The sequence below is a fragment of the Otolemur garnettii genome, unplaced genomic scaffold, assembly GCF_000181295.1.
Source record: "Otolemur garnettii isolate 467f Iridium unplaced genomic scaffold, OtoGar3 scaffold00031, whole genome shotgun sequence".
In the NCBI taxonomy this organism is placed as follows: Eukaryota; Metazoa; Chordata; class Mammalia; order Primates; family Galagidae; genus Otolemur; species Otolemur garnettii.
Window position 1 is genome coordinate 14310774 of NW_003852426.1, and position 8716 is coordinate 14319489.

Here is an 8716-nt window from a genome sequence, read left to right on the forward strand (position 1 = left end):
GGCTCTGTCTCAAAAAAAAAAAAAATAAATAAATAAAAAATAAAGCTGCTAAGTTTTGGGGAGGTTGTTAAATGGTGATCACTAAACCATCCAACTAAATAGTCACTTCCCATCCACAAGGTTTTATTGTAATGTGCGAAGGTCTGAGAGAGTGGAGGGAGGTTTAAAGAAGGAAGAGAGGGCATGTTTATAAGAGAATCAGACTGGAGGTCTACTCTTGTAAGTTTGGTGGGAAGACTTGGGGCAAAGGCTGATTCAGACCAGACAAAGCAGCATCTTGATTTCTAGAGTAGAGAGAGAGACTCAATTATACTGAGGTCACCAAGAAAAAGTGAGCAACATCTACAGTTTGAGGAAGAGAGGATGGAGGATTAGAAGACCTGGCAGAGAGAGAAGCACAAGGGATTTGGAGGAAAAGTGTGGAATCCTTTTCTTCCTCCCCCTTTCATCCCCAGCACTTACTGAAGACCAGCCATGTGTGCTCTGCCCTGGCATAGGATGATCTCTCATTTACTAGGAGTGGCTTTATCATAAACCAGCCTACTGATGGGGGATGGGCAAGATGATCCTTGGAAAGCCCCACCAGGTTAGCTTCAGAATTGCTGAAAGAAAGACAGTTCAGCTACATTCATGGGACATTATCCATCAGGACATGGGGAACGGAGGAAGGCAGGGAAGGAATCAGTAAATATTTATAATCTGCCTGGAAAAGGAAAATACAAGGCAAAGACTGGGCTTGGCCAAACATCTGCTGAGGAGAGGACTGAAGGGGTGACTTGGAAGGGGGAAGAGCTAGAAATGAGGGAACAGCAATTTAAAGGAAGGGGCTTGTCAGGCTCAGGGGCCTGTGGAAGCAAGGCTGGGCACTCATCCTGGTAGGGACTAATTTTAGATCCCATCCCCAGAATAAGAGAGGGCTGGGAGCTAAAGAAGATGTTCAAAGGCTAGCTTGTGCATGTGCCTTTGGGGAATTATTTTCCTCATGAGGGAAATATAAGGACTGCCCTCTGGGAGCTCCTAGTCTCAGGGATGAGATGGCCCCTGCCCTTAGGATGCTCCCTGTCCTCACAGAGTTTCTAGTCTGAAGAAAGAGACAGAACCCCCTCCATCAGACATTTCTTTGTCGATTAGATGGAAACCAGACTTGGGAAACCAGTTGCCAGATATTGGTGCCAGACGAGCCCTTTCGGGGCTTCTGACCCCATCCTTCCCTCTGCTCCCCATATGCATTCATAGTCCCAAAGGGGTTCTTCATTTGTCAGGAACCGTGCATGATGTTTCTCCACACACCCTTGATGGTCCCTGGTTCTTGCTCCAAGTGGGATAGATGCCAGCCAACATGTGCCCTTTTCCAGGGGCTCCTCCTGCCCCCTCTGCTGGAGAGGGCTAAGAACCTCATTTGTCACCTCCTCAGACTTCCTGCAGGAAAACTATGCTCCCACTCCCTGTTTGTAACTGGTCCAGCGAGGGCCTGTGAGACCATCCTATAAGTCCCTCTCCTTAGAGTCTCTGCCTGGGGCCTCTGCAGAGCCCTATCTGGGCTGCCCTAAGACCCACCAAGACTTCTGGTAGGTCTAGGTTGGATTTTTGGTTTTACCACTGGACAGATTACTTCCCTGGGCCTCAGCCTTATCATCTCTCAAATGGGCACAATAATAGCTACATGGTGGCATTTGAGGATATGAAGTGATGTCATCATCATGTGAAAGTACCTCATGCAGTGACAGGTATGCAGGGTCAGAACAGACATTATAATCATGTTGTTATTCCAGTATTTTCATCAAGGCCTTTTTCTCTCTGAGCTTCCCCTTTAGTACATTTTGGCTGTGTTTCTTTTTCTCCCTTAAAAAAAACCTGAACTACTCTGTCTAGCTTTTATACTCATGTTTGCAAGTATACATCCTTACACTCCTGTTGAGGGGTGAGGCAAACCAGAGCTGGTTTAGTCCTGGAACCCAGGAGTGAGATAAAGGTGGTGGACTGAAGAGAAAGGATGGTGTGGAGAGGGCTGTCTTGGTAGGAGGTGATGCCCCACAGCTCTGAGCCCAAGGACAGGCACAAGGTGGACTTGCTTGACATGTATTTGTGGAATTAATGAGCAAATGAACAGGACCAGAGCACAAGGCCAATCTTCTCTTACATTCCCTCCAGTACACTAGGAGTCTCCGGTCTGGTGGAGGAGGCCTTCTGTCCACCCTTATGCACCCAGCCGTGTTCTGGGCAAAGCATTTTGGGGCCTGGCCCAGCTTTCATTTGAGAGGCTTACTGTGGAGGCCCCTAGGGCTATCCTCAGAAGCTCCCTCAGGATGCTTGTTCCGGGATCTTTGAGTGAAAAGGTTTGCCGTATGAGTATGAGGAAGAGCTTCTGGGACTAGGGCCGGGGAGAAGAAGACTTTCTCTGGGACTTTGAGAGCTGGGGTCTGCAATCTCCTGGTGAAGCAGCAGGAAGATGTCTTCCAGGGAAATATTCAGGATGAGTGTTTGCTTATCTCTTTGCTTTTGGCTTCTAGAGGCATCTCCCACCCTATTAATGGGCTCACCTATTTCATCCCCAGGGGTTCCCCTCCCAGCTGCCAGCTTGAGAAAGAGAGAGGATGGTGAGGCTTGAGGCTAGGAGTTGTGGGGGAAGGCCTGTCTCCAGCACACACCATCCTGAGGCATACTCTTTCCTGGAGCAGTTCGCCTGGTTGTTACAGAGTCTCTTCCGCACGAGCACATCCACATGGGCTTGCACACACACAAGTGTGACAGGGGTCACCGTTCCTAGTCACGGGGCAGCTGCCTGGTTGGGTAAGTATTCCCAGGGGCAGGGTGAGGCCCAGCTGGGAGAGTAAGCTTCTCAGGACCAGCCCCCATGGGGCCGGGGGGTAGGGGGCTGACCTAGCTGCAGCTCTGTGACCCCAGGCTGCCCTCTGGGAGCTGGTGACTGTTCAGCAATAAACACCTCATGGCTATTAATAACTTTCTATCTGGCCGCCCAGAATTTATAACACTGGGTCACTTCTGGCCTGGTCCAGCCTGACTGCCTAGGTTCAAATCCGGCTGCTAATTTTTTTTTTTTTTTAATATGGAATGCTTCACAAATTCGTGTGTCATCCTGGCACAGGGACCCTGTGAATCTCTGTATTGTTCCAATTTTAGTATATGTGCTGCCAAAGTGAGCACCTGGCTGCTAATTCTAAGCCCTGAGGTCCAAAACCCAACCCAAAAGACAGCCTCAACCTTGACAACTTCTAAATTATGTCTTAGGACAAAATTACGTTTCTGAATCTCAGTTGTTATCTGTAAAACATGCACCATGGTATCCATTTCAGAATGTTTTGTGTACATAAAATCACATCATCCTTTCAATATCAGATGTAGGCAGTAGTATCCCAGTTCTAGAGATGAGAACACTGATGTTCAGGGAAATGTGGGCCTAGGATGGTGACTGACAGGCTGGAAGGGCCCATTAAAGGTTGGCTGTTGTCCTTGTGACTGGGCACAGGGTGGTGGAAAGAGAGGATTGGCAAATGGACAGAGCTGAGCTCTACTTTTGGCATCAGTAGAGTTTTCTGGCTCTGTGACCTTGGGCAAGTTGTTCACCCTTTCTGAGCCTCCTTGTTTTGCTCTGCAGTATGGGCATGGAAACACTTTTCTCTCAGGTGTTGATGTGGATTAAGTTAAATAATGAACATAAAGCGATTGCCACTTAAGAGGGGCTACATAAATATACTACTGCTGAGTAAACGAATGCACGTTAGTCACCTCACTCTGACAGAGTCCCCAAGGCCAGGCTCAGATTCTCTCTTATTAGCCTGTGTGCTCCCTGAAGATGAGGGTAAAACTTTGGACTTGTTTCCTTGGGGCTGATCTACAGACTCTGCTGCCACCCCACCACAAAAAGCTCAGCATTTTAGATGGTTATTCCCTTTGTGTGGCAACAGCCAATGTAGAAACTCACAAGGAAAACTGGAAATGACTTTTCTCTCAGTAATGAGGTACAGGCAAGGCTAGGGCACAGAGTCCCAGCCCTATAATTAGTCCCTACCAGGATGTGGCCCCAGGCTTGGCTCCTAGTTGCATCCCTAACATTGGTCTGTGCCCCCTCCCCTAGTCCAGTTCTAGCACTTAACACCCCTTACTGGGACCAGGGAAGGGGACATTTTGCCCACAAAGGCTGTGAGAGCTCAGGGAATGCCTTCTTATTAAAGCCAGCAGGTCTCATCCCCTTTCCTTCTGGCTGTGGTCACCCCAGTCAGTCCCTTGGCACTGCCTGACTCTGGCAGTTTCACTAAAAACCCCAAAGTGGTGTGTTTATGTGAGGAGTGGCGGGGGGAGGGTTCAGGGAGGAATGAGAGCAGAAGAGATGGGGGGTGTGGGGAAGAGCTTGGCTCCATGCTGGTAAAATCCTCCCCTAGACCCCAAGATTTCAGAGAAACTGCCCCTCTCCCAGCCCCCAGCCCCCAGATGCCAGTGGTGTGCCAGCTGTTGGTGTTTGCCTAACAGGAAGTTTCCCTGAAGACTGGCTTATCTCAAAGAGCCTGGTGTGGTTGCTGAGAAGGGGCAAAGGATGCCATCTGTTCCCCCTCCCACCATGACATGCCAATTTCAAAGGCTACCTCTCCCCTTTCCAGCCCAGCTGACACTTTCTCCCTCCCTGAGGGGTCAGAGGGTCAGGGGCAGCTACTTGACCTAGGGGTATCTGTGGTCCAAGGACTGCCTACTTGGGGCTGGAGGGGTCCCAGATACCCTCATTTCTGCCCCATCCACACTGGATTGAGACCAGGCACCTGGGCAGGAAGCGCTTCCTCAGGTCTGACCTGGGTTTCTCCTGCTGTCTGTTTGTCCTAAGTGGGTCGCAGGCCTACTGGGTTGCTAGATACAGCAAATAAAAATACAGGGTGACCAGTTAAATTTTCATCGTTTATCTGAAATGCTCACATTCAGCTGAGTATCCTGTACTTATCTGGCAACCCTGCCTGGAGCTGGACTGGCGAATTCTCAGGTGCTTTCATGCTGCCCACCCCTCTTTTGTCCCCACTCTTGTCACTGGATCCTATGTGGATGTGGCATACAGGCCCTGCCTGTTCTGGATATGTCCTCAATTTCAGCCTGCTGCAGAGATCCATAGGCTCTCCCCGACTCATGCTGGGAGGCTCCCTTGGACTGAGTTTGTCCATTATACTCTGGAGGACCTGGATGCTGACCCTTTAGGCAGACCTTTTCTGTAGTCGTAACATGACTTTTACTGCAGTGACCTGTGGAAGCCCTAGGGGAGCCTGTTGGCCAACAAACATCCATCTCACCTTTCCTGATGACCCATCAGTGGTGATTCTCGCCCTCAGCTCTTGTTCTGCAGACGGCTATTGCAAGAAGTCCCTCAGGCTCTGGAAACTTACAGTGAAAATACTTCCCTAGCAGCCAAAATCCCTGTGCTCTGGCTTGGTCTCTGTTACTGACCAGCCCTGTAACCTGCTTCCTTTCTAGGCCTCAGTGACCCCATCTGTACAATGGCAATATATCAGCCTGCTGAGATTGGAGTGTTTTTCGAATTGCAAGTTGTGATCTATATGTATCAGTGGGTCATGAAGTCAGTTTAGCAGTTTGCAACCAGCATCAATCTTTTTCTTAAATGTGGAGGATGATAGGGGCCCGGGACTCTGGGGGGTCAAGGTGGGAGGATGCTTGAGGTCAGGAGTTCAAAACCAGTCTGAGCAAAAGCACTAACTCATCTCTGAAAGAACGAAGGAAAGAAAGAAAGAAAGGAAGGAAGGAAGGAAGGAAGGAAGGAAAGAAGGAAGGAAGGAAGGAAGGAAAAAAATTAGCTGGGCCTTATAGCAGGTGCCCATAGTCCTAGCTACCTAGGAGGCTGAGGCAGGAGGATTGCTTGAGTCCAGGAGATGAGGTTGCAGTGAGCTCTTATGATCCACTGCACTCTAACCAGGGTGACAGAGCAAGAAAGACTCTGTCTCAAAAAAAAAGAAAAAAAAAAGAGGAGAATAAAGTAGAAAATATTCAAATAGCCTTACACTGTAAGGGTAAGTATCATTTTTTGAAACTTGTCGGGAGTGTGTATGTGTATGTATTCTGAGTTATAATTTAGCATGTATCTTTCACATGTGTTATAGTAAAATAAAAAGTAAGGAAGACAACATCTTAGAAGCTGTGACAGGAGGGTTACAAAGACAACTGGACACCCTGAAGGGGCTTCTGCTGCTGCTTCATGCCATGAATGACAGGCCCGCGAACAGCCCATGCATTGGGCTGGGCTCCTTTTGCTCTTCTAAGCAGCAACCTGTCTTCTTCCTCCATCTCCCCACAAGATCCTTCCCAGCTGAGAGCCCCCAGGAGCTAGCGTGGCTCCCTGGGCCACACCAACTGGAGGGAGAGGAGGATCTGGGATCCACAGCCTGGGGCTGTTCAGTTAGCCCAGCTGCCTCCGGCTGGGTTCTGCCCCACAGAAATAATACTGGATTGGGAAACCGAAGCTCCAGCCAAGTGGAGGAACAACGGCTCCCTCCTAGCTTTCCCAATTGCCCTCAATCCTGGCATTCCTGAGGCTATTTAACCCCTTTCTGGGAGGTGGGGTAGGCAATCTGGGGTCCGGGTAGGTGGAAAAGGATGGAAAAGAGGCTGATGACCCTCAGCTGTGTGATGTCTGCCAAATCTCTGATTTCTGGACCACGTTGCCCTCCCTGTCTTTCTGCTAAGGAATGAGATCCAGGTGTAACCCATACTACCACAGGATTATTTGAGGATAAAACAGGCAAAAGATGGGAAAGACTTGTAGTGATTGCTATTCAGATTATTTCATCAATAAGTGCATTTCTGTCTGTGGGTGCTGTCATCCTGGGGTCCATGTTGCAGAGGGAAATATAGGCTGAAAGGGGAACTGGCCCTGGGTTTGGGTAATGCTACTCAAGAGAGGGGAAGATGTGTGATTAAAAGGTCTTGAGCAGCGAGAAAATCTGAGTAAAAGAATGGCCCTGTCCTCGGGGTCCCCGGCTGAGGGAGAGACACAGCCCTGTTCTTGGGGAGCCCCAGGCTAAGGGGAGACATAGCCCTATCTTCAGGGACCCCCTATGTGAGGGAGACAGCCTGTCTTCAGGGACTTTAAGCTAGGGAGGAGCCCTGTGCAAGTTCACATTCTTGTCTTTTCTGTAAAAAACCAAGGGCTTCAGTAGGACTGTGGAGGCACAATCTACTGGTTTTGGGTCTTTCAGGACATTATCATCCCCTATTTGTATTGTTTGCTTATAGCCAGAGGGGTGGTGTGGTCTGAAAGGTACCAGGTCTTCCTTTCTACTTCTGTTCCACTGCACCCCTCATTACACTCCTACCTCCCTTCATTCATTGACCAGAAATTATAATCACCTTATTAATGTTCCTCCTTAGATTAAGGGCTAAACATGATCTTATAGACTTGTGAGTCTTGATCAGAGGAGGAAACAGAGGCCTAGAGAGCGAAAAGGGGGTGGATATTGTGTGGCATATGCAGGGAATTAACAGCAGAGCCTAAATCTCAGACAGGTGCTCTGGGCTCATGGAGACCCTGGGGGATATGAGGCCACCCAGCACACATGTGAGTGGGGAGGCACCGTGAGGGAGAGCGTGTGTATGTATGTGTGGTTGGGCATGGGCTGGGGGTCCAGTTCAGCCTCTCTGTGTCCTCTGCATAGATTTGTGTTCACAAATGTGGGGAAATGTGGGGTATCCTATCCAAGGTATTTGAATATTCCTATGTGTCAGTGTGGGGTAGAGGGGGGAGGAACAGGCTTGTACCAGGCCTCATCCCATCCCAGAGCCAAGTCCGCTCAGCCTAGCCTTTTTCAGACTGAGGTCAGAGGGTGATGAGTCACAGATGACTCAGGTGCTGGAGGCCACAGCCATGCATGGCATGTGACAGCTAAGGAGAGCCAGATCTGTTTCTGTATAGACAGGTGACCTATGAGGCTGACACTGAAATCTCCTTTCTTAGAGAACAGAAAGGATTTTATTTCTCAGCTTCTGGGCCTACAGGGTAGGGCTAAGAAGGTGGCCCATGGTTTTGACTGTTCCCTGGAGCCTTTGATCCATTAACTGGTTGAGCAGTTCCTCCAGTGAGGCAGGACTATTCTCAGCCATCTCCACTCTCCCGTATGTGTAAGGTTAGAGTCACCCTCAGTTAAGAAAGAGTTTTCTCTGCCCTTTGGAAGCCAGCATCCAGCAGCAATCTTCCTCTGCCCTGCCCCTATAACATGGCATCAGACAACACACAGCCTTTTCTTTTTTGCCTCAGGCAGAGAGAGCTGAAACCTTGACCTGCCACTTGACCCAAAGTCCTAGATAGGAAGATGAGGCAGTCTGGGGTCTGGACAGCATCCTGGGTTCGAATCTTACTATGGAACTTGGACCTGCATTGTTTCCTCTTGGGGCACCCAGCAGGGGTTGTATTTGAGGGGTTGGGCATCTTCTCTAGCTTTTCTGTCATCAGGCCTTGAAGGCTGGGCTGAGGGCAAGATCTCAGAGATGCACCCCTCCCCCATGTTTGAGGTGGAGGACTGTGATGGGGCTGGTTGAGGATAGAATGCCTGGGCCTGGCAGGGGCATGTCCTAGGGTCCCTGTCCACCTGAACGGCAGTGATAATTACAGGGTGAGCCACCCTGACCAGACACTGTAATCTGCACCCTCCCTCCTGCTGAGGGCCTGCCTATAATGTTTCCTTCTGCTTTTTGCAACTGTTTTCTAAGAAGC

General features: G+C 49.5%; 1 non-coding gene across 1 annotated transcript; it reads right to left on the reverse strand.

The window, feature by feature from the left end:
* Window positions 1-3061: 3061 nt before the first annotated feature.
* LOC111725117 lies at window positions 3062-3165 on the reverse strand. Its single transcript, XR_002773259.1, has one exon. It is a non-coding gene; the product is annotated as a U6 spliceosomal RNA (small nuclear RNA).
* Window positions 3166-8716: the final 5551 nt, after the last annotated feature.